The following is a 26,779-nucleotide window of genomic DNA, read 5'->3' on the forward strand; positions in this document are numbered from 1 at the left end:
AAGACGACCCCCCCCCCAACAGTATGTCAGAAAGACCCCCACCAGTATGTCAGAAGGCCACCCCCAGTATGCCACAACCCCCCTCCCCCCCCCCCCCCACGGATTCGGTATGAAATCCCAACGGTCAAAATCCCGACAGGGTCAAAATACCGACAAGGACAAAATCCCGACATTTAAAATCCCGACATGGTCAAAATCCCGACAATCAAAATCCCGACATATAGAATGTACAGGTGAAACAGTCTACATGACTTTCGGTGGACAGGTGCGAGGTCGACATGGGTTTTTTTCCCTGTCTTTTGACTCGAATGTCGACACAGTCGACATGGACACAGTTGCAAGTGAACCACAGCCCCTCGCTTCGCTCGCAATGCTTCGGGCACGGTGCCTCGCTGCGCTTGGCACACTATTTTATTCTCCCACCACGCCGTAGTGGATGGTAGGGCATGAAATACTTAGAGGTACTTGGACCTAATTCGTGCTATCTTGCTGCTGGACATTCCTGCTACATTTCTGGACCCAAGCCCCAAACCCTGGGAGAACTTTACCACCTCTTTGGACTCAAACCGCATCCATCGTCGAGGCTCATCCCAAGCTTTGGGTAAACATTGCCCTAATTCCAAGGATTTGAACACCTCCAGCAGTCTTCCAACAAAGTGGTTCTTCCCTAAGGACTGAATCTAAGGGACACATGCCTGGTCCAGTGCAGGTTACATTTGATAAGTCCAATATCAGCCAATCATTGTTTACATGCTTTTAAACTATATCCGGATTAATTGTTTTTTATTTATATTTTTTTATTTATACTGTGCCATTAAATTGTTATTTTTTAAATTGATTCACTTGTGAGAACATAAAATATTTATTTTTAGCGCTGCTAACTGAAATACATGAAATACTGCCTGTCGGCACGTGTCGGTTCAAAAAAACAGTGAAAATAACCATGTCGACTTCGCACCTGTCGACTGAAAGTCATGTAGACTGTTTCACCTGTACATTCTATATGTCGGGATTTTGAGCCTCTCGGGATTTTGAATGTCGGGATTTTGAATGTCGGGATTTTGACCATGTCGGGATTTTAAATGTCAGGATTTTGTCCTTGTTGGGATTTTGGCCTTGTCTGAATTTTGACCCTGTCGGCATTTTGACTGCACCCCCCCCCCCGTCCCCCCACCAGTATGTCAAAAAGCCACCCCCAGTATGCCAGAAAGCCCTCTCCCCCCACCAGTATGTCAGGAAGCACCCCCCACTAGTATGTCAGAAAGCCCCCCCCCCCCACCAGTATGTCAGAAAGCCCCCACCCCACCAGTATGTCAGAAGGCCACCCCCAGTATGCCAGGAAACCCCCCCCCCCCCACATCAGTATGTCAGGAAGCCCCCCCACCAGTACTTTAGAAAGCCCCCCACCACCACCAGTATGTCAGAAAGCTACCCCCAGTATGCCAGAAAGCCCTCTCCCCCCCACCAGTATGTCAGAAGGCCACCCCTAGTATGCCAGAAAGCCCGCCCCCCACCACCAGTATGTCAGGAAGCACCCCCACTAGTATGTCAGAAAGCCCCCCCCACCACCAGTATGTCAGAAAGCCCCCACCCCACCAGTATGTCAGAAGGCCACCCCCAGTATGCCAGGAAACCACCCCCCCCCCACCAGTATGTCAGGAAGCCCCCCCACCAGTACTTTAGAAAGCCCCCCACCACCACCAGTATGCCAGAAAGCTCCCCCCCCCCCCAGCATGCCAGAAAGCCCCCTCCCCCCCCCCCCCCCCCCACCCCAGTATGCAGGGCAGCCGAGAGGAATGCTGGGCCCCGGTAAAATTTTGGGGGCATGGCCTATGTGGGAGGTGGGGCACCTCCCGCAATTAGGCCACGCCCCCAAAATGTTTAGAGGAGGGGGAAAGAAAACTCTAAAAACTGTAATCTAAGCAGCAGCACACACCTAGGGGGAAGGGAGGGGTCGGATCAGGGCCCCCTCCAGCAAGCCTGGGCCCGGGTAATTAGTACCAGCCTACCCTCCCCCCTCTCGGCTGTGCCCTGCCAGTATGCCAGAAAGCCCTGCAGCTCCGACAAGACAGCATTTCTGTTGATTTAAAATATATATATGGTTATTGTCCTGAAGACGAGCCATAGGCTCGAAACGCTGTTGGCAGACACAGTAAAAGTTACTGTTTTCACTAAGTGCCGGGAGTGACGTTCTTCTCATTGATACGTATGTACCAGAGAGTCTCTCTGGGTGAACGGGCACCCGGGCCAAGTTGCAGCAGTTAGACAGAGGTGGCAGGCAGTGCCGGACCCCACACAGACTATGTAACTCAGCAGCACTTCACAGCCACACTGACTGCTGTGGGTACTCTATAACCATTTAATCATTTAAGCGTGCCCCAAAAACCTATCTGGCTCTGCCTTTGTCCTTCTTTGGACTTACCCCCTTTGCATACCTCCCAACTTTTGACCTGAAGAAATAGGGACACTCGTGTCCGAAAAGGGGGCGGGGCATATGCAAATGAGGGCACAGCTTATGCTAATTAGCCGCAACCTCATTTTCATACAAGAATAGACGCTGTGCGCATGCGCACAGCATCTATTCTACTAGATTGGGGGGTCTCCCAACTGCCACCCCCCGCAGCGGGACAATGCCTGCCGCGGGTGGGACAGCGGGACAGGACCCGAAAATCGGGACTGTCCCTCTAAAATCGTGACAGTTGGGAGGTATGCCTTTGTACAGCTTTGTTGCTGAACTTTCTTGGGAGCACCACCAACCTAATACTTCTGATACTTGTTTTGTGATCAGTTTCATGTTGGTTTTCTACATTGTTTTCAAATCATTTTTCCAAATGAATTACTGCCTGTGACGAACCCCTCTCTCTCCACATGCTGTGGGTACTCGGCAGCGGCGGGAGTGGAAGTCTGCGGATAGTGGCGGGAGCATTAGGCACTCAGCTGCACTGAGACCCCGTGCAGCCAGTGTAGTGCCCCCTCCTCCCTTCACAGGTGACGGGGCTCCGTGGCTCCTCTTACGGCCATTAGTAGAAACATGGCGTTCCTTCCCCCAGTCCCGGCCACACTCAGTCAGCCACCAATATTTACTAAAAGACAGCTGGGCGCTCTCAGCCTCAGCAGTCCCTGGCTCCCTTTCATGTGGTCCTGATAATGGCCTGGCTCTGCCTCATTCCCTGGGACCTGCAGGGAGACAGCAGCGTGCACATGAAGCCTGCTGATGCCTACATTGGAAAATCACATCCAGGAGAAACAGACACCGGCACATTAAAGCCACAAGTACCCCGACAGCGGGGCGAGCGCAGAGAAGCCCCTTGTGGGCTGATGGCTTGCTGGACCCCCACATGGGTGAAGAGCTCCTGTAAGTTGGGATCCCAACTGTCGGGCACTTTACAGTCAGGATTCTGACGTCGGTACTCTGACAGTCGGAATCCCACTGCCAATCAGATAACTTGACTCAGACATTTCTATATAAAAGCAGTGTTTGGACTATAGGTAACAATTTACCCCCAATATATTACTATACTATACTGGCATACTGGGCAGATGCCCAGGGCCCCACAAGTCTAGTGGCAGAGCAGGGGCGGGCTGGGTCAGCTGGCATCTGCCCCCTGGGCTGGTGCCTCCGGAGCGTCTTGGGAGGCATTGTAGAGAATGTGGCTTGTCCGCTCTGATTACACCCAGCCAGAGAGGTCAGGCAGCATTCCCTACCTGCCTCCCAGGTTGCAGCAAGAATCCAAAGCCTCCCAGCCTGCAGCAAAAATTCACAAGCTGATTGGTGGATGGCTGAGGCTATCCACCAATAGGAGTGCAGCATCGTCTACCAGCCTTCAGCCGGACAGTGAATGTCTGTCAGCATGCTGATTGGTAGATCACAGGAGCTATCCACCAATCAGTGCTGACAGCTATTCACTGTATAAAGCATGTGTGCTAACACAGGGGAGGTAAGGTATTACTATTTTTAACATTTGGGATGGATGGGTGGTTAGTGGCTCCAGTGTTTTGCTGTGCCCAGGGCTATCAATGATGTTAAGATGGCCCTAAATACTAATACAGCATATAGGGCCAGATTCACTAAGCTTCAAAAGTGATAAAATGGAGAGTGATAAACAGCCAGCCAATCAGCTCCTGCCTGCCATGTCACAGACTGTCTGAAAAATGTCAGCCAGGAGCTGATTGGCTGGCTGTTTATCACTCTCCATTTTATCACTTTTGAAGCTTAGAGAATCTAACCCATAATCTTTTTCATGTTGACGTTTCCCATGTCAACCTATTGCTTATGTCAACCTTTTAACCAATATTGACCTAAGGCAGGCATGTCCAAACTGTGGCCCTCCAGCTATTGTAAAACTACACATCCCAGCATGCATTGCCATAGTTTAGAATTTCCTAATAACAAAACTGTGCAAAGAAAGTGACTGGGTGATAAGGTGCGCACACACAAAAAACTTTAAAGCAGCTTAATACAATCTACAGTATAGGTGTTATTCTACAAACACCTTACAGAAATACAGTGGAAGGCAAAAATATAGATTGATGTCAAGCAGGGCCGTCTTTTCGTATGGGCTTAATGGGCACTTGCCAAGGGGACCCAGGTGTATAAGGGCCCTATTCTGATAGCTGAGGATCCCCTTTTTCCAGGGATACCAGAATTTTGAAAACTGGCCCTGGAGAACTGGAGATATCCAACTTCAAAGCAGCAGTCCACATCTGACCTGTTAATTGCAATTCCCAGTCATATTTCTCAGGTTCTCTCTATGACAGAGTTTTTCTGAGAGTATATTCCAAAAGCTGGGACTCTCCCCTTTCTGCCAACACTAGCGGCTTGTCTCTATCGTGCCCAGAACCAGAGATATCAGCCTCCCAGTAGCCGGTCCCTGCTCCAGCTCCAAACATCTGATGTACAGTTTTATATTCTTGTCAATGGATTGCTCTGGCTCCTGATCTCTGATCCCCAAGTTCCCAGCACATCCTGAAAGTTGGGACTCTAGGTTTTTATACTATTGAAGGCTAAGAAATCTATTTCCAGATAATGGCGATATCTGCAGTCAAACAAGCTGCCCTTCCACCGGAAAATGACGAATATTAAGCCCACTCCATTATCCAACCCTCCTCTGTGTATAAAACATCCCCTACCTCCCTGGAAGTCATTTACAAGGGACCCTTCATTCAGCTCAGTGCCCCCTTCCACACGTTAGTGTTCTCCCTCCCACCACCTGTGCAGTAAAGGAGTAATAAGCAGAAGTTACTGCTCCAGGTCCTACATGTTGAATGGAAGATAGAGCACCCCCTGCCACCCGTGGGACATCAAAGCTGCTGCTGATAGCACCCCCCACCCCTAGGAGGGGAGAATGGGTAAGGGCCCCAGTGCATTGCTTTGCCCAGGGGCCCACACTGCTGTTAAGATGGCCCTGATGTCAAGCGCTAAAAAGCTTGATATCAATCCCCGAATACGAAACACGTTCGGCGTGCCTTGCCATTTCTTGTTTGACACCCGTTTGGACCCCAGGAACATTTGCCCTGTTTGAACGGCGCCCCCCAGTTCCGGAGCTGGATCGCCAATACCGCTGGACATTTGTGATCCTGTTGTGCCCCGGGTTATTGATTGAAAGCTTTTAACTTCCTCCTAATTGTTTAGTGCACATCCCCATTAAACCTGTTGTTTTAAAACTTTATGCACTATTTGCACTTTCTCTTTTTTACATGTTTGGAGCTTAATAGCAAAACTGTGGCAAGGCATGATGGGACTTGTAGTTTCACAATAGCTGGAGGGCCATAGTTTGGACATGCCTGATCTAAGGTATGTCAATCTTTTTGAAGTATCAACCTATGGCCCAGTGGCGTAAGTTCGTCCCAGGGGCCTGGAGGCAAGATGAATGCTGGTGCCCCCCCCCCCCCCCCATCCCAAACTCCCAACACATACATATGTATACATATATGTATGGGCTTAGAGGGGCACTAGCATTCATCTTGCCACCAGATGTCTGGCGAGGACCCGGTGCAGCAGGATAAGGGGGACAGCCGGTGGTAGCAGGAGAGAGCCGGGCGCACTACATGTAGACGCCCGGCGAGGGGGGGCCAGCGGGGACCAGGCAGGAGCAGGAAAAGGCCGGGCGCACTAGATGTGGACGCCCGGCAAGGGGGGAGCCAGCGGGGACCTGGCAGCAGGGGAGAGCAAGGTGCTCTATGTGGAAGACCGGCAAGGGGGAAGCCAGTGGTGACAAAGCATGATCAGGAGAAAGCCGGGGGAGGGAGCCAGCGGTGACCCGGCAGGAGCAGGGGAGAGCCCGGCGCACTCACCCTCACTGGCTGCTGCTGCTGCAGCGTCTCCCACCCGGCTTCCAGGTCCTCGCTTACTGTGGACTGACTCCCGGCTCCTCGTAGCTTGTGGCTGGCTCTCACTAGCTCAGGCAGCAGGCGGATGTCATGCCACTTCACAGAGCAGTGAGCAGCCAGCAAGGTCACAGGTGACAGGGAGACAGGTGACAGGGAGGGGGGTGCTGCGCTGCACCTCACCTCACCGTGCGCATACAATGAGGGTAGGGGGACTAAATCAAGAACTGATTAGCGGGGAACATCGGGAGGCAATGGAGCCAGTGCCCCCTTTAAGGCTGGCACCCAGCGGCAGATGACTCCATTGCCTCCGGGAGTTCCGCCCACTGCTATGGCCTGTCGACCAATAGTGGTTGACCTTACTTGGTCACTACATGCCAGGGGGGGGGACGAGGCTGAAGTCAACAAGCCCCACCCCATGCCAGTCAAATGCGGGAATTTGCGGTTCCGCGGATTGGGTGAGGGGCTAAAATGCTGTGAACTGACTTTATTCGCATCCATTCTTTGTAATTAAAATATTGGCCTTTATTTTATATATATATATATATATATATACGAATCTTGTAAACCCGGCACTCAGACCCCCCCACGGGGTAACTTGCTCCGTTGCCTGTCCGCGCTGACTAGGAAGCCAGAAACATGTAGAGACTCAAGGAAAACAGCGGCACTCAGAGACTTGAAACGATGCAAAACACGTGAAACTTTTACTGATCTACAGTTTCGGGGTATTCACCCCTTCATCAGGACAAATATACAGTGAACATACAAGCAATAAATACACTTCAAACCACTCACCCACGCCCCCCGGCGTTCCCGCGTCTCCGTGGTCCTACCCCGAACTTCCGGCTGTATCCAGGTGCGACATGCTGCGGGGCGGACGTGCGTCAGCTGTGGATTACCGTTGTCCGGGTAACCAGAGGACTCTCACTCCTCTGGTGTCTCCGGCTTCCGCTCTCCACGCTTCGCCCGCCTCCCCGTCACGCTGGTGGTTGCCCTGGTAACCGGCAAACTCTCACTCTGCCGATCAGCCCGGCCCCCCTCCTGCGTCACCGCTCCCTCAGCATTTGATACGCTGGCTGCCCGTACGCTTCAGGGATGGTTGTCACGGAGATCTGAGAACTGCCTGAAATGTAAACACAGACAGTCATGTGATCTTGTGTCATATTACACATCTAAGAAAAAACTGGATAAAATACATGTCGGATGTTACCATCCAATCAAACATTAAAAAGTGTTAGTGTTACATATCAGTGTGTCCAAGTATATTGGACCATTTCTCCACACTACATGGCGCCCTATAAATAAACAAGAGGCACCTCTATTAAGACATTCTTGTGTGACCAGACCCCACGGTCTGGACAATCTCGTGCTCTCTCTTCTATAAGTGCGGCATTATCAAACAAGAACTACCATAATAACAACAGTAAGTATATAATAAAGTGCTAAGTGCTGAGAACAGAGTTCTCTAAAGTGCTTAAATATTAGTGAGGGATCATGGTGTCACTGGAGCCCCAGTGTCCATGGTCCTGTAAAACCTTAATTCTAATGTTAAAAAGCTGAACTATGATGTCTCTCATCAGCACGCTATGTGAACACATGACTATGGGTAAAAACCTTTCACTACTGTCTTTATGGGTACCTGGGAGGAGTGAACCCTCTTGTCCATCCCCCCATCAAGTTTTTGTGTGCAGTGGGTTCAAACATCTCAATAAGTCCTGGCTAGCCAACTGGCCTGTTATTGGATAACTATATCCGCCAGTGCAGCCAGAATTCACAAGAAATCATAAAAAATTAATTAGCCCAAGAGACTCGTTGAGGCCCTTGGGTTTTAATGTTTCCAGCCTAAAAATCCAGCGGGACTCCAGTTGTAACAGGGCTTTACCCCTGTTACCTCCACGGGGGCTATCCGGCACTTGATCAATTATTTTATATCTGAGAGTGGCCATGTTGTGTTTCATGGCCACAAAGTGCCGGGCCACTGGTTGTTCGCTGGACCCTGTGTTTAGGGCCAAGCGGATGGCTTGGCGGTGCTGTGCCATGCGGACCTTAAACTGGCATTCAGTCTTACCAATGTAATAAAGCCCGCATGGACACATCACCGCATATACCACGAATTTGGACGTGCATGTGAGGGGCCATCTGATTTTGAATCTTTTCCCTGAATGGGGATGGAGAATATCCTCCCCTGTGGCCATGTAGCTGCACGTCCGGCAGCCTAAACATCTGAAACAGCCATTACGTCTGCTAAGGAAGCCAGTCTTAGGGGCTGATTTACTGAATTGTGAGATGTCAGTTTTGACAACATAATCCTTAATATTCCTACTACTCGTATGGCACGGCATTAGCCGGGTGTTCTTAAGGAATTTTAAATCAGGATCTGTTGTCAAAATTGGCCACAACTCTTTGGCTTTTTTATCTACCTTGGGGCTATTAGTGTTAAACTGATTAACCCATGGATATACTGATGTTTTAGGTTTTTTCTCCCGTTGGGCGATGAGATCTGCCCTCTTTTGTTTACGGGCCTTGAGTTGGGCTTCTTCCAGTTCCTTGGCAGGATATCCCCGTTCTCTAAATTTTTTAAACATTTTAGATAGTTGTAAATCCAACTCATCTGGGTCGCTGGTGACCCGGCAAACCCTGATGAATTGGGAATACGGCAGTCCTCGGACTGCTGAGCGGGGATGATGGCTGTCGAACCGCAACAAAGTGTTGCGGTCCGTTGGCTTAGAATACAGGGAGGTGGTGAATTTACCCCCCTCAATTTTCAACAAAATGTCTAAGAAGCAGATTTCTGTTTTATTGCTGGTGAGCGTGAGCTTTATGGGACTGGAGGAAGCATTTTGCTGATCCACAATCTCCTGCAGTGTCTTTTCCTCTCCGGTCCATAGCACGATCAAATCGTCTATGTACCGGAAGTACATGAATACCTCATTAGTGATTTCGGGGTTCTCAAAAAAGATACCCCGCTCAGTCTCCCACATATAAGAGTTGGCGAACGACGGGGCCACTGGGGACCCCATCGCACAGCCTGTCTTCTGGCGATAAAATCGGCCATCATATAAGAAAAAATTGTGGGACAGAGTAAACTCCAATAAACAAATAAAGACATCAATATCAGGACCACAGTAGTTCACGTTTCCTGTGACCAGTCTCCGCACTGCTGCCAATCCCTCCACATGTGGGATGCAGGTGTAGAGACTGGTCACATCCAACGTGGCCAACACTAAGTCCTCAGGGATATGTGTAACGTCCATGAGTCTCTGTAGCAGCATACCCGAATCCCTCAAGTGAGTAAACGTGTTCTGGACACATGGTTGTAGGTATGCATCCAGAAAAATAGCCACCGGCTCGCACAGTGACCCCCTCGCCGAGATGATGGGGCGGCCCGAGGGGCACCGTGCGTCCTTGTGGATTTTTGGTATGCTGTAAAAGATGGGCACCTTTGGGAATTCTACATATAATTTGTCCCGTATAACTTTGGACATCGTACCTTCAGTGACCGCCTCGTCCAGAATTTGTTTCAATTCAGTTTGATAACGGATGGTCGGGTCATGTGTGAGTTCCTCATAGGTACTGGAGTCCCCTAGGAGCCGCAGACATTCCTTGGAGTACTCTGGGGTGCCCTGGATCACAATTGATCCCCCCTTGTCCGCCCCTCTGATGATGATGTCCTGGCGCTTGCTCAGTGACTTCAGGGCGGCCATTTGATCACGGGTAAGGTTAGAATTCCCACTGGTGCGGTCCAGACTGGGACCCTCCTGCTCCAACAGTCGGGAGAATGTCTTAATGGACGGGTTATGGGACTGGGGGTCGAATCTGGATCTAGGTCCCAATTTCTGAACACGCTCAGGCAGGCTGGAATCTTGGCTGAGAACTGGATTTTTGTGAAAATGTTCTTTGATCTTTAGTGAACGATGCAGCTTGTACGTGTCCACTCTCCATTGAAAAGGGTCACCCCGGCATGTGGGGATAAAGGAGAGGCCCTTGCTTAAGACCTGCTCCTCAGCCTCTGTCAATGGTACTGTAGATAGGTTGAAGATCAGGCTTTGGGTGCTCGCGGGGGCCTGCCGCCCTTTCTGCCGCTTTGTCTGACCCCCCTCAGTAAAAGTTTCACGTGTTTTGCATCGTTTCAAGTCTCTGAGTGCCGCTGTTTTCCTTGAGTCTCTATATATATATATATATATATATATATTTTATATATTATATATAACTTTACTTCTTTGCTCTCTCTTTAGCACTGATAACATCTGGAGTGGTTGTTGCTAGTGAATGTTGTGAGGCCCAGGAATGTGAGCGCTGGGCGCTGGTTATTTACATTCTGGCATATACGTTCTAGGAGGACTGCGAGGGCTTATCTGAGAGTCCTGCTCGCTGTTATGATCTATGCAGTATGTGTTCCGTCTATAGCCAGTCTATCAGATGATGTATCTGTATCACAGCAGCCCATCAACCACTCAGCCCAGAACAGATGCACGCAAGGGCACGGAATCTGCAATGTCACCCACCCCAGCCAGTGCTGTCCCCCCCCCCCCAAATCCATCCATCATCATTGGACAGTTTTTTAGTAGTGAAATAAAAGAAGTGGATTAATATGAAATGAAAATATGTTTACAGGAATGTTTATAAAAACTGCCACTTTCTCAGTGAACGAAACAAGGTTACCACGCCTACCTGTCCGGATAATGGGTCGACAGACAATAAGTTGACCCTATGTAGTCAAAATATATTGGGGTACAAAGATGGACATGGTTAAAAGGTTGGCATGTATAAGGTGGATGGTCCTTTAAGAAGCCAACCGGTTACATTCCAGTCATTGACCAAGAGTGCTTCTAACACGGGGGAACTACCAACAGTCCAAGTTTTCCAGGCGACCTGTGGATCCGTATAATGTGTCGGTTAGGAATGAATGCAGCATGTCAGAAAATGTGACAGTTAGTAATGACTGCACCTGTGCACCAGCTAGGTGGTCTGGGAAATGTGACAGTAATGATTGCACCTGTGCACCAGCTAGGTGGTCTTGGAAATGTGACAGATAGTAATGGCTACAACTGTGAAAGATAGTAATGACTGCACCAGTGCACCAGCTAGGTGGTCTGGAAAATGTGACAGTTAGTAATAACTACATCTGCTCCCCTTGCTAGGTGGTCTGTGAAATGTTAGTTAGTAATGACTACATCTGTGCACCAGCTAGGTGTTCTGGGCAATGTAAGTTAGTAATGACTGCACCTGTGCACCAGCTAGGAAGTCTGGGAAAAGTGAGTTAGTAATGACTCCACCTGTGCACCAGCTAGGTGGTCTCAGAAATGTGACAGTTAATAATAGATGTCTAAAAAAATTGCACCCTATTACATCTCGCCCCTGAAGTATGTGCAAATCCAGAGACCTTGTAGTTGCTCAAAGTTGAGTACGTTCAGGTCAGAAGTAAGTTCAGAGCTAAAAACTGCACAATCTGGTCTGGGGTGCAAATTGGGGAATAGTGTAATGCAAAATATTAAAATTTAGTGGCTTACCACCCCGGTTCTCAGTGTCCCCCCCATCCTCTTTATTCACAAACAGGGGTATTTGTGCTCAATGTGCTTTTCATATGTTACAAACTTTCCGTGCAACACTGAAATTCTCCTAAAAGGAGAGTAAACATTATTAACCAAATATATACAAACAAAAAACTAATAATATTTTTATTATTATTATTATTATTATTGTTGTAATTTTGGCTTTCTTTAATTATTTATTTGGTACTTGTGTAATATCTGGGCGCCCGATTTTTTCATTGTATTGCATCGCATGCAATATAGTGGCATACAATTCACGCAATGCGATTTTTCATTGTAAAGACCTGATTTTTAATTGTATAGTCACCCATGGGTGATTTCATACCCCCACTATCCAACTACGCATGGAGTTGATTTTATATAGTGTGGCGAGCGCAGCGTGCCACCGAGCCCGAAGCGTGGCGAGCGGACGCAGAATACATGTAAAGTAATCCGCGTCCCCACGCGGGGCTCGCTGCGCTCTCCACGCTTCGGGCTCGGTGGCTCGCTGCGCTCGCCACACTATATAAGATCAACCCCATGCGTAGTTGGATAGTGGGGGTATGAAATCACCCATGGGTGACTATACAATTAAAAATCGGGGCTTTACAATGAAAAATTGCATCGCATGCCTTAAGTAGTGGCATGCAATGAAAAAATCGGGCGCCCAGATAATACACAAGTACCATTTATTTATGTATTTATTTATTTATTTATTTTAACAAGCGCTCTAATAATCTGGAATCCTTGTCTTCAAAGACTATTCAATAATTCGTCCCCTCTGTACTTTGTTGAGTTAATTACTGGTAAAACTCTTCCTCATGGAATTTGTCATTCATTTTAATGAACATCTTGTTCTCCACATCTTTGGAAAAGTAACTTCCTCCACTAAACGCGGACAAGCTTCCCGGCTGCGCTAAAAACTCGATACACTCTGGAGGGTGGGCAATGTAAGTAAAACAAAGCCAGTTGGTGCTAGTCTGTCCAAATTGCCCCTGGATGAAGCACATGGTCAGTGGTGGTACACAATGGCCCTTATTCTGGTTTACTCACAAAGGCATATTCCTTCCCATTTGGACAAAACCATGTGCACTGCAGGAGGGGGGGGGGGGCAGATGTAATTTGTGCAGGGATAATTAGATTTGGGTGGGGTTTTGCTTCAAAGTGAGATCTATATTGCAGTGTAAAAATAAAGTAACCAGTATATTCCCTGCACAGAAACAAAATAACTCACCCAAATCTAATTCTCTCTGCACATCTTACATCTGGCCCCCCCACTCCCCCTGGAGTGCACATGGTCTTGTTCATTTGAGAAGGAATTTGCCTTTGCGAGTGAGGATGAGGATGGGGCGGTTCTGTGCGCACGCAGTATGGTGCCGGTGTGCAGTATCCTACAGATAGGACTGAGAGCAGTCTGAGGATGGGGCGGTTCTGTGAGCGCCAGCAATATGGTGCCAGTGTGCAGTATCCTACAGATAGGACTGATCGCAGTCTGAGGATGGGGCAGTTGTGTGCGCGCCCGCAGTGTGGTGCCGGTGTTCAGTGTCCTACAGATAGGACTAATCGCAGTCTGAGGATAGGGCAGTTCTGTGCACGCCCGCAGTATGGTGACGGTGTGCAGAATCCTACAGATAGGACTAATCGCAGTCTGAGGATAGGGCAGTTCTGCGCGCGCCCGCAGCATGGTGCCGTTGTGCAGTGTCCTACAGATAGGACTGATAGCAGTCTGAGGATGGGGCGGTTCGGTGCGCGCCCGCAGAATGGTGCCGGTGTGCAGTATCCTACAGATAGGACTGATCGCAGTCTGAAGATGGGACGGTTCTGTACGCGCCCGCAGTATGGTGCCGGTGTGCAGTATCCTACAGATAAGACTGATAGCAGTCTAAGGATGGGGCGGTTCTGTGTGCACGCGCAGTATGGTGCCGGTGTGCAGTATCCTACAGATAGGACTGATAGCAGTCTGTGGATGGGGCGGTTATGTGCGCGCCCGCAGTATGGTGCCGGTGTGCAGTATCCTACAGATAGGACTGATAGCAGTCTGGGGATGGGGCAGTTCTGTGCACACCCGCAGTATGGTGCCGGTGTGCAAAATCCTACAGATAGGACTAATCGCAGTCTGAGGATAAAGCAGTTCTGTGCGCGCCCGCAGTATGGTGCCGGTGTGCAGAATCCTACAGATAGGACTAATCGCAGTCTGAGTATAGGGCAGTTCTGTGCGCGCCCGCAGCATGGTGCCGGTGTGCAGTGTCCTACAGATAGGACTGATAGCAGTCTGTGGATGGGGGAGTTCTGTGCGCGCCCGAAGCATGGTGCCGGTGTGCAGTGTCCTACAGATAGGACTGATAGCAGTCTAAGGATGGGGTGGGTCAGTGCGCGCCTGCAGTATGGTGCCGGTGTGCAGTATCCTACAGATAGGACTGATAGCAGTCTGAGGATGGGGCGGTTCTGTGCGCGCCCGCAGTATGGTGCCGGTGTGCAGTATTCTGCAGATAGGACTGATAGCAGTCTGAGGATGGGGCGGTTCTGTGCGCGCCCGCAGGTTCTGTGCGCGCCCGCAGTATGGTGCCGGTGTGCAGAATCCTACAGATAGGACTGATAGCAGTCTGAGGATGGGGTGGTTGTGTGAGCTCCAGCCAGTGTGCAGTATCCTACAGATAGGACTGATCGCAGTCTGAGGATGGGGCAGTTCTGTGCACGCCCTCAGTATGGTGCCGGTGTGCAGTATCCTACTGATAGGACAGATCGCAGTCTGAGGATGGGGCGGTTCTGTGCGCGCCCGCAGTATGGTGCCGGTGTGCAGTATCCTACAGATAGGACTGATAGCAGTCTAAGGATGGGGCGGTTCTGTACGAGCGCGCAGTATGGTGCCGGTGTGCAGTATCCTACAGATAGGACTGATAGCAGTCTGGGGATGGGGCGGTTCTGTGTGCGCCCGCAGTATGGTGCCGGTGTGCAGTATCCTACAGATAGGACTGATAGCAGTCTGAGGATGGGGTGGTTGTGTAAGCGTCAGCAGTATGGTGCCAGTGTGCAGTATCCTACAGATAGGACTGATCGCAGTCTGGAGATGGGGCGGTTCTGTGAGCGCCCGCAGTATGGTGCCGGTGTGCAGTATCCTACAAATAGGACTGATAGCAGTCTGAGGATGGGGTGGTTCTGTGAGCGCCCGCAGTATGGTGCCAGTGTGCAGTATCCTACAGATAGGACTGATCGCAGTCTGAGGATGGGGCGGTTCTGTGCGCGCCCGCAGTATGGTGCCAGTGTGCAGTATCCTACAGATAGGACTGATCGCAGTCTGAGGATGGGGCAGTTCTGTGCGCGCCCGCAGTATGGTGCCGGTGTGCAGTATCCTACAGATAGGACTGATCGCAGTCTGAGGATGGGACGGTTCTGTGCGCGCCTGCAGTCTGGTGCCGGTGTGCAGTATCCTACAGATAAGACTGATCGCAGTCTAAGGATGGGGCGGTTCGGTGCGCGCGCGCAGTATGGTGCCGGTGTGCAGTATCCTACAGATAGGACTGATAGCAGTCTGGGGATGGGGCGGTTCTGTGCGCGCCCGCAGATTGGTGCCAGTGTGCAGTATCCTACAGATAGTAGTTTGGGGATGGGGCTGTTCAGTGAGCGCCAACAGTATGGTGCCAGTGTGCAGTATCCAACAGATAGGACTGATCGCAGTCTGAGGATGGGGCGGTTCTGTGCGCGCCCGCAGTATGGTGCCGGTGTGCAGTATCCTACAGATAGGACTGATCGCAGTCTGAGGATGGGACGGTTCTGTGCACACCCGCAGTATGGTGCCGGTGTGCAGTATCCTACAGATAGGACTGATCGCAGACTGAGGATGGGGTGGTTCTGTGCGCGCCCGCAGTATGGTGCCGGTGTGCAGTATCCTACAGATAGGACTGATCGCAGTCTGAGGATGGGACGGTTCTGTGCGCACCAGCAGTATGGTGCCGGTGTGCAGTATCCTACAGATAGGACTGATCGCAGTCTGATGATGGGGCGGTTCTGTGCGCGCCCGCAGTATGGTGCCGGTGTGCAGTATCCTACAGATAGGAGTGATCGCAGTCTGAGGATGGGGCGGTTCTGTGCGCGCCCGCAGTATGGTGCCGGTGTGCAGTATCCTACAGATAGGACTGATCGCAGTCTGAGGATGGGGCGGTTCTGTGCGCGCCCGCAGTATGGTGCCGGTGTGCAGTATCCTACAGATAGGACTGATCGCAGTCTGAGGATGGGACGGTTCTGTGCGCGCCAGCAGTATGGTGCCGGTGTGCAGTATCCTGCAGATAGGACTGATAGCAGTCTGAGGATGGGGTGGTTCTGTGAGCGCCAGCAGTATGGTGCCGGTGTGCAGTATCCTACAGATAGGAGTGATCGCAGTCTGAGGATGGGGCGGTTCTGTGCGCACCCGCAGTATGGTGCCGGTGTGCAGTATCCTACAGATAGGACTGATCGCAGTCTGAGGATGGGGCGGTTCTGTGCGCGCCCGCAGTATGGTGCCGGTGTGCAGTATCCTACAGATAGGACTGATAGCAGTCTGGGGATGGGGCGGTTCTGTGCGCGCCCACAGTATGGTGCCGGTGTGCAGTATCCTACAGATAGGACTGATCGCAGTCTGAGGATGGGGCGGTTCTGTGCGCGCCCGCAGTATGGTGCCAGTGTGCAGTATCCTACAGATAGGACTGATCGCAGTCTGAGGATGGGGCAGTTCTGTGCGCGCCCGCAGTATGGTGCCGGTGTGCAGTATCCTACAGATAGGACTGATCGCAGTCTGAGGATGGGACGGTTCTGTGCGCGCCTGCAGTCTGGTGCCGGTGTGCAGTATCCTACAGATAAGACTGATCGCAGTCTAAGGATGGGGCGGTTCGGTGCGCGTGCGCAGTATGGTGCCGGTGTGCAGTATCCTACAGATAGGACTGATAGCAGTCTGGGGATGGGGCGGTTCTGTGCGCGCCCGCAGATTGGTGCCAGTGTGCAGTATCCTACAGATAGCAGTTTGGGGATGGGGCTGTTCAGTGAGCGCCAACAGTATGGTGCCGGTGTGCAGTATCCAACAGATAGGACTGATCGCAGTCTGAGGATGGGGCGGTTCTGTGCGCGCCCGCAGTATGGTGCCGGTGTGCAGTATCCTACAGATAGGACTGATCGCAGTCTGAGGATGGGACGGTTCTGTGCACACCCGCAGTATGGTGCCGGTGTGCAGTATCCTACAGATAGGACTGATCGCAGTCTGAGGATGGGGTGGTTCTGTGCGCGCCCGCAGTATGGTGCCGGTGTGCAGTATCCTACAGATAGGACTGATCGCAGTCTGAGGATGGGACGGTTCTGTGCGCGCAAGCAGTATGGTGCCGGTGTGCAGTATCCTACAGATAGGACTGATCGCAGTCTGATGATAGGGCGGTTCTGTGCGCGCCCGCAGTATGGTGCCGGTGTGCAGTATCCTACAGATAGGAGTGATCGCAGTCTGAGGATGGGGCGGTTCTGTGCGCGCCCGCAGTATGGTGCCGGTGTGCAGTATCCTACAGATAGGACTGATCGCAGGCTGAGGATGGGGCGGTTCTGTGCGCGCCCGCAGTATGGTGCCGGTGTGCAGTTTCCTACAGATAGGACTGATCGCAGTCTGAGGATGGGACGGTTCTGTGCGCGCCAGCAGTATGGTGCCGGTGTGCAGTATCCTGCAGATAGGACTGATAGCAGTCTGAGGATGGGGTGGTTCTGTGAGCGCCAGCAGTATGGTGCCGGTGTGCAGTATCCTACAGATAGGACTGATCGCAGTCTGAGGATGGGGCGGTTCTGCGCGCGCCCGCAGTATGGTGCCGGTGTGCAGTATCCTACAGATAGGACTGATCGCAGTCTGAGGATGGGACGGTTCTGTGCGCGCCAGCAGTATGGTGCCGGTGTGCAGTATCCTACAGATAGGACTGATCATAGTCTGATGATGGGGCGGGTCTGTGCGCGCCCGCAGTATGGTGCCGGTGTGCAGTATCCTACAGATAGGAGTGATCGCAGTCTGAGGATGGGGCGGTTCTGTGCGCACCCGCAGTATGGTGCCGGTGTGCATTATCCTACAGATAGGACTGATCGCAGTCTGAGGATGGGGCGGTTCTGTGCACGCCCGCAGTATGGTGCCGGTGTGCAGTATCCTACAGATAGGACTGATAGCAGTCTGGGGATGGGGCGGTTCTGTGCGCGCCCACAGTATGGTGCCGGTGTGCAGTATCCTACAGATAGGACTGATAGCAGTCTGGGGATGGGGCCGTTCTGTGTGCGCCTGCAGTATGGTGCCGGTGTGCAGTATCCTACAGATAGGACTGATCACAGTCTGAGGATGGGGAGGTTCTGTGCTCGCCTGCAGTATTGTGCCGGTGTGCCGTATCCTACAGATAGGACTGATAGCAGTCTGGGGATGGGGCCGTTCTGTGTGCGCCCGCAGTATGGTGCCGGTGTGCAGTATCCTGCAGATAGGACTGATAGCAGTCTGGGGATGGGGCCGTTCTGTGTGCGCCTGCAGTATGGTGCCGGTGTGCAGTATCCTACAGATAGGACTGATCACAGTCTGAGGATGGGGAGGTTCTGTGCTCGCCTGCAGTATGGTGCCGGTGTGCAGTATCCTACAGATAGGACTGATCGCAGTCTGAGGATGGGACGGTTCTGTGCGCGCCTGCAGTCTGGTGCCGGTGTGCAGTATCCTACAGATAAGACTGATCGCAGTCTAAGGATGGGGCGGTTCGGTGCGCGCGCGCAGTATGGTGCCGGTGTGCAGTATCCTACAGATAGGACTGATAGCAGTCTGGGGATGGGGCGGTTCTGTGCGCGCCCGCAGATTGGTGCCAGTGTGCAGTATCCTACAGATAGCAGTTTGGGGATGGGGCTGTTCAGTGAGCGCCAACAGTATGGTGCCAGTGTGCAGTATCCAACAGATAGGACTGATCGCAGTCTGAGGATGGGGCGGTTCTGTGCGCGCCCGCAGTATGGTGCCGGTGTGCAGTATCCTACAGATAGGACTGATCGCAGTCTGAGGATGGGACGGTTCTGTGCAAACCCGCAGTATGGTGCCGGTGTGCAGTATCCTACAGATAGGACTGATCGCAGTCTGAGGATGGGGTGGTTCTGTGCGCGCCCGCAGTATGGTGCCGGTGTGCAGTATCCTACAGATAGGACTGATCGCAGTCTGAGGATGGGACGGTTCTGTGCGCGCCAGCAGTATGGTGCCGGTGTGCAGTATCCTACAGATAGGACTGATCGCAGTCTGATGATGGGGCGGTTCTGTGCGCGCCCGCAGTATGGTGCCGGTGTGCAGTATCCTACAGATAGGAGTGATCGCAGTCTGAGGATGGGGCGGTTTTGTGCGCGCCCGCAGTATGGTGCCGGTGTGCAGTATCCTACAGATAGGACTGATCGCAGTCTGAGGATGGGGCGGTTCTGTGCGCGCCCGCAGTATGGTGCCGGTGTGCAGTATCCTACAGATAGGACTGATCGCAGTCTGAGGATGGGACGGTTCTGTGCGCGCCAGCAGTATGGTGCCGGTGTGCAGTATCCTGCAGATAGGACTGATAGCAGTCTGAGGATGGGGTGGTTCTGTGAGCGCCAGCAGTATGGTGCCGGTGTGCAGTATCCTACAGATAGGACTGATCGCAGTCTGAGGATGGGGCGGTTCTGCGCGCGCCCGCAGTATGGTGCCGGTGTGCAGTATCCTACAGATAGGACTGATCGCAGTCTGAGGATGGGACGGTTCTGTGCACACCCGCAGTATGGTGCCGGTGTGCAGTATCCTACAGATAGGACTGATCGCAGTCTGAGGATGGGGTGGTTCTGTGCGCGCCCGCAGTATGGTGCCGGTGTGCAGTATCCTACAGATAGGACTGATCGCAGTCTGAGGATGGGACGGTTCTGTGCGCGCCAGCAGTATGGTGCCGGTGTGCAGTATCCTACAGATAGGACTGATCGCAGTCTGATGATGGGGCGGTTCTGTGCGCGCCCGCAGTATGGTGCCGGTGTGCAGTATCCTACAGATAGGAGTGATCGCAGTCTGAGGATGGGGCGGTTTTGTGCGCGCCCGCAGTATGGTGCCGGTGTGCAGTATCCTACAGATAGGACTGATCGCAGTCTGAGGATGGGGCGGTTCTGTGCGCGCCCGCAGTATGGTGCCGGTGTGCAGTATCCTACAGATAGGACTGATCGCAGTCTGAGGATGGGACGGTTCTGTGCGCGCCAGCAGTATGGTGCCGGTGTGCAGTATCCTGCAGATAGGACTGATAGCAGTCTGAGGATGGGGTGGTTCTGTGAGCGCCAGCAGTATGGTGCCGGTGTGCAGTATCCTACAGATAGGACTGATCGCAGTCTGAGGATGGGGCGGTTCTGCGCGCGCCCGCAGTATGGTGCCGGTGTGCCGTATCCTACAGATAGGACTGATCGCAGTCTGAGGATGGGACGGTTCTGTGCGCGCCAGCAGTATGGTGCCGGTGTGCAGTATCCTACAGATAGGACTGATCACAGTCTGATGATGGGGCGGGTCTGTGCGCGCCCGCAGTATGGTGCCGGTGTGCAGTATCCTACAGATAGGAGTGATCGCAGTCTGAGGATGGGGCGGTTCTGTGCGCACCCGCAGTATGGTGCCGGTGTGCAGTATCCTACAGATAGGACTGATCGCAGTCTAAGGATGGGGCGGTTCTGTGCACGCCCGCAGTATGGTGCCGGTGTGCAGTATCCTACAGATAGGACTGATAGCAGTCTGGGGATGGGGCGGTTCTGTGCGCGCCCACAGTATGGTGCCGGTGTGCAGTATCCTACAGATAGGACTGATAGCAGTCTGGGGATGGGGCCGTTCTGTGTGCGCCTGCAGTATGGTGCCGGTGTGCAGTATCCTACAGATAGGACTGATCACAGTCTGAGGATGGGGAGGTTCTGTGCTCGCCTGCAGTATGGTGCCGGTGTGCAGTATCCTACAGATAGGACTGATAGCAGTCTGGGGATGGGGCCGTTCTGTGTGCGCCCGCAGTATGGTGCCGGTGTGCAGTATCCTGCAGATAGGACTGATAGCAGTCTGAGGATGGGGCGGTTCTGTGCGCGCCCGCAGTATGGTGCCAGTGTGCAGTATCCTACAGATAGGACTGATAGCAGTCTGAGGATGGGGCGGTTCTGTGCGCGCCCGCAGTATGGTGCCGATGTGCAGTGTCCTAGAGATAGGACTGATAGCAGTCTGAGGATGGGGCGGTTCTGTGCGCGCCCGCAGTATGGTGCCGATGTGCAGTGTCCTAGAGATGGGACTGATAGCAGTCTGAGGATGGGGCGGTTCTGTGCGCGCCCGCAGTATGGTGCCAGTGTGCAGTATCCTACAGATAGGACTGATAGCAGTCTGAGGATGGGGCGGTTCTGTGCGCGCCCGCAGTATGGTGCCGGTGTGGAGTATCCTACAGATAGGACTGATAGCAGTCTGAGGATGGGGCAGTTCTGTGCACGCCCGCAGTATGGTGCCAGTGTGCAGTATCCTACAGATAGGACTGATAGCAGTCTGAGGATGGGGCGGTTCTGTGCGCGCCCGCAGTATGGTGCCGGTGTGGAGTATCCTACAGATAGGACTGATAGCAGTCTGGGGATGGGGCAGTTCTGTGCGCGCCCGCAATATGGTGCCAGTGTGCAGTATCCTACAGATAGGACTGATAGCAGTCTGAGGATGGGGCGGTTCTGTGCGCGCCCGCAGTATGGTGCAGATGTGCAGCGTCCTAGAGATAGGACTGATAGCAGTCTGAGGATGGGACGGTTCTGTGCGCGCCCGCAGTATGGTGCCGGTGTGGAGTATCCTACAGATAGGACTGATAGCAGTCTGAGGATGGGGCAGTTCTGTGCACGCCCGCAGTATGGTGCCAGTGTGCAGTATCCTACAGATAGGACTGATCGCAGTCTGAGGATGGGGCGGCTCTGTGCGCGCCCGCAGTATGGTGCCAGTGTGCAGTATCCTACAGATAGGACTGATAGCAGTCTGAGGATGGGGCGGTTCTGTGCGCGCCCGCAGTATGGTGCCGGTGTGGAGTATCCTACAGATAGGACTGATAGCAGTCTGGGGATGGGGCGGTTCTGTGCGCATGCAGTATGGTGCCGGTGTGCAGTATCCTACAGATAGGACTGATCACAGTCTGAGGATGGGGCGGTTCTGTGAGCGCCCGCAGTATGGTGCCGGTGTGGAGTATCCTACAGATAGGACTGATAGCAGTCTAAGGATGGGGCGGTTCTGTGCGCGCCCGCAGTATGGTGCCGGTGTGGAGTATCCTACAGATAGGACTGATAGCAGTCTGAGGATGGGGTGGTTCTGTGAGCGCCAGCAGTATGGTGCCAGTGTGCAGTATCCTACTGATAGGACTGATCGCAGTCTGAGGATGGGGCAGTTCTGTGCACGCCCGCAGTATGGTGCCAGTGTGCAGTATCCTACAGATAGGACTGATAGCAGTCTGAGGATGGGGCGGTTCTGTGTGTGCCCGCAGTATGGTGCCGGTGTGGAGTATCCTACAGATAGGACTGATAGCAGTCTGGGGATGGGGCAGTTCTGTGCGCGCCCGCAATATGGTGCCAGTGTGCAGTATCCTACAGATAGGACTGATCGCAGTCTGGGGATGGGGCGGTTCTGTGCGCGCCCGCAGTATGGTGTCGGTGTGCAGTATCCTACAGATAGGACTGATAGCAGTCTGAGGATGGGGCGGTTCTGTGCGCGCCAGCAGTATGGTGCCAGTGTGCAGTATCCTACAGATACGACTGATAGCAGTCTGAGGATGGGGCGGTTCTGTGCGCGCGCACAGTATGGTGCCGGTGTGCAGTATCCTACAGATAGGACTGATAGCAGTATGAGGATGGGGCGGTTCTGTGCGCGCCCGCAGTATGGTGACAGTGTGCAGTATCCTACAGATAAGACAGATCGCAGTCTGAGGATGGGGCGGTTCTGTGCGCGCCCGCAGTATGGTGCTGGTGTGGAGTATCCTACAGATAGGACTGATCGCAGTCTGAGGATGGGGCGGTTCTGTGCGCGCCCGCAGTATGGTGCCGGTATGGAGTATCCTACAGATAGGACTGATCACAGTCTGAGGATGAGGCGGTTCTGTGCGCGCCCGCAGTATGGTGCCGGTGTGCAGTATCCTACAGATAGGACAGATCACAGTCTGGGGATGGGGCTGTTCTGTGCGCGCCCGCAGTATGGTGCCAGTGTGCAGTGTCCTACAGATAGGACAGATCACAGTCTGGGGATGGTGCAGTTCTGTGCGCGCCCGCAGTATGGTGCCGGTGTGCAGTATCCTACAGATAGGACTGATAGCAGTCTGGGGATGGGGCGGTTCTGTGCGTCCCGCAGTATGGTGCCGGTGTGCAGTATCCTACAGATAGGACTGATAGCAGTCTGGGGATGGGGCTGTTCTGTGCGCGCCCGCAGTATGGTGCCGGTGTGCAGTATCCTACAGATAGGACAGATCACAGTCTGGGGATGGGGCGGTTCTGTGTGCGCCCGCAGTATGGTGCCGGTGTGCAGTATCCTACAGATAGGACTGATCGCAGTCTGAGGATGGGGCGGTTCTGTGCGCGCCCGCAGTATGGTGCCGGTGTGCAGTATCCTACAGATAAGACAGATCGCAGTCTGAGGATGGGGCGGTTCTGTGCGCGCCCGCAGTATGGTGCCGGTGTGCAGTATCCTACAGATAAGACAGATCGCAGTCTGAGGATGGGGCGGTTCTGTGCTCGCCCGCAGTATGGTGCCGGTGTGCAGTATCCTACAGATAGGACTGATAGCAGTCTGGGGATGGGGCGGTTCTGTGCGTGCCCGCAGTATGGTGCCGGTGTGCAGTATCCTACAGATAGGACTGATAGCAGTCTGAGGATGGGGCGGTTCTGTGCGCGCCCGCAGTATGGTGCCGGTGTGGAGTATCCTACAGATAGGACTGATAGCAGTCTGGGGACGGGGCGGTTCTGTGCGCGCCCGCAGTATGGTGCCGGTGTGCAGTATCCTACAGATAGGACTGATCGCAGTCTGAGGATGGGGCGGTTCTGTGCGCGCCCGCAGTATGGTGCCGGTGTGCAGTATCCTACAGATAGGACTGATCGCAGTCTGAGGATGGGGCGGTTCTGTGTGCGCCCGCAGTATGGTGCCGGTGTGCAGTATCCTACAGATAGGACTGATCGCAGTCTGAGGATGGGGCGGTTCTGTGCGCGCCTGCAGTATGGTGCCGGTGTGCAGTATCCTACAGATAGGACTGATCGCAGTCTGAGGATGGGGCGGTTCTGTGTGCGCCCGCAGTATGGTGCCGGTGTGCAGTATCCTACAGATAGGACTGATCGCAGTCTGAGGATGGGGTGGTTCTGTGTGCGCCCGCAGTATGGTGCCGGTGTGCAGTATCCTACAGATAGGACTGATCGCAGTCTGAGGATGGGGCGGTTCTGTGCGCGCCCGCAGTATGGTGCCGGTGTGCAGTGTCCTACAGATAGGACTGATAGCAGTCTGAGGATGGGGCGGTTCTGTGCGCGCCCGCAGTATGGTGCCGGTGTGCAGTGTCCTACAGATAGGACTGATCGCAGTCTGAGGATGGGGCGGTTCTGTTCGCGCCCGCAGTATGGTGCCGGTGTGCAGTATCCTACAGATAGGACTGATCGCAGTCTGAGGATGGGGCGGTTCTGTGCGCGCCCGCAGTATGGTGCCGGTGTGCAGTATCCTACAGATAGGACTGATAGCAGTCTGAGGATGGGGCGGTTCTGTGTGCACGCAGTATGGTGCCGGTGTGCAGTATCCTACAGATAGGACTGATAGCAGTCTGAGGATGGGGCGGTTCTGTGCGCGCCCGCAGTATGGTGCCGGTGTGCAGTATCCTACAGATAGGACTGATAGCAGTCTAAGGATGGGGCGGTTCTGTGCACGCCCGCAGTATGGTGCCGGTGTGCAGTATCCTACAGATCGGACTGATAGCAGTCTGGGGATGGGGCGGTTCTGTGCGCGCCCGCAGTATGGTGCCGGTGTGCAGTATCCTACAGATAGGACTGATAGCAGTCTGAGGATGGGGCGGTTCTGTGCGCGCCCGCAGTATGGTGCCGGTGTGCAGTGTCCTACAGATAGGACTGATCGCAGTCTGAGGATGGGGCGGTTCTGTGCGCGCCCGCAGTATGGTGCCGGTGTGCAGTATCCTACAGATAGGACTGATAGCAGTCTGGGGATGGGGCGGTTCTGTGCGCGCCCGCAGTATGGTGCCGGTGTTCAGTATCCTACAGATAGGACTGATAGCAGTCTGGGGATGGGGCAGTTCTGTGCGCACCCGCAGTATGGTGCCAGTGTGCAGTAAAGATCTCATGGGGGTAAACTTACTTCTAAAGCTTCTAGCAACCAGTCAGATTCTAGCAACAATCAGATTCTGTCTAGATTTTCTCTATTGTATGAAAATGATTGACAGAATCTGATCGGTTGCTATGGGCAACATCACCTCTTTTCTTTTTTAGAAGCTTTAGTAAATTTACTCTATAATTCTCGCTTTCCTGAAGAACCAGCATAGCAGGGGATACGGTCACCAGTTCTACAACAATAGGTCAACATGCATGAAGGTCGACATGACTGAAGGTCGACATGGGTTAGGACAACAGGATCATTAGGTCAACACTATCATTAGGTCAACTTGGGGAAGTTCGACAGTCAAAAGGTCGACATGGAGTTTTTCAACCTTTTTTTGAGCCGACAGCCGGTATTTCATGCCCTACCATCCACTAGGACGTGGCGGGAGAATAAAATAGTGTTCCGAGCCATGCGAGGGGATGCGGTGCTACATTTCAGTGTCCATGTCGACCAGGTCCGTGTCACTGTATCGGAATTCGGGACAAAAAAAAAGTGAAAACCCCATGTCGAACTTTTGACTGTCGACCTTCCCCATGTCAACCTATTGTTTGTGTCAACCTAATGACCCGTTGACCTAACCCATGTTGATCTTCAGTCATGTCGACCTTCCTGCATGTCGACCTTCAGTCATGTCGACCTAGTTCATGCCTATCCAATGATCCATACCCATAGCATAAGGGGGAAAGTTACTAAGACTGGACTTTTATTTCACATATGATGGGCAACCAATCAGATACTATCTATTATCTTCTACAAGGTTCTAAATAAATAAGAAGTAAATTCTGATTGGTTGCCCGTAGCAACATCCCATGTGACATAGTACTCCCATCTTAGTAAATCTCCCACTAAAACGTTTGATTGCAGGTAATTATGTGGTGTATTCAATGCAGGTAATGAGCGGCAGTGAGGGGGCTTGTACGGCAAGGATTGCTTATTTTTGGCGAGGAGAAGCCATCCTCACTGTCCAACCCCCTCACCGGCCACTTGCCGTATTCACTGTACTGGGGAAATCATTGCCGTTAGAGGACAGCGAGGATTCCTTTTAATGGCAATGGCCGCACTCGCTGTTTCCAGCTCGTTGAAAAGAACCAGCGAGGTGGAACCGGAGAGTGAAGGGGGCGGCGTTGAATACTCTGACGGTGAGCTATCAGCACTGCTCACCATCATAGCTCACGGTCATCGGCGGCATTGAATACCCCTGTAAGTTGGTCCATGATGCAAATATCAGCTGACAGTTTCATGACCGTTAAGGCCCCCATACACTAGGGCGACTTGTCCTTAGGACAAGTCGCCCCCGACTTCCCCCTGAGCTTCCCCGGCTGCTCCCCGGGGGAGCTTGATTAGATTGGCACTTGATGTGCCATTTTTTACATGTGATAAATCGTCTCGATTTATCACATGTAAAAAACCCGGGGAGCAGGAAGGGGGGGGGGGCTACAGAGCTGCTGGTGGGAGCAGGGGGGCTGGGGACGCTGCGGGGGACACAGGCGGCATAGAGCCGGGAGCTGACAGTGCTAGAAAAAAAAAAGCCTATACAATGAATGGGCAGCCTGTGATTGGCTGAGCGCTCTCTCAG

Source organism: Crinia signifera, chromosome 3 (assembly GCF_055691185.1).
Source record: "Crinia signifera chromosome 3, ASM5569118v1, whole genome shotgun sequence".
NCBI lineage: Eukaryota > Metazoa > Chordata > Amphibia > Anura > Myobatrachidae > Crinia > Crinia signifera.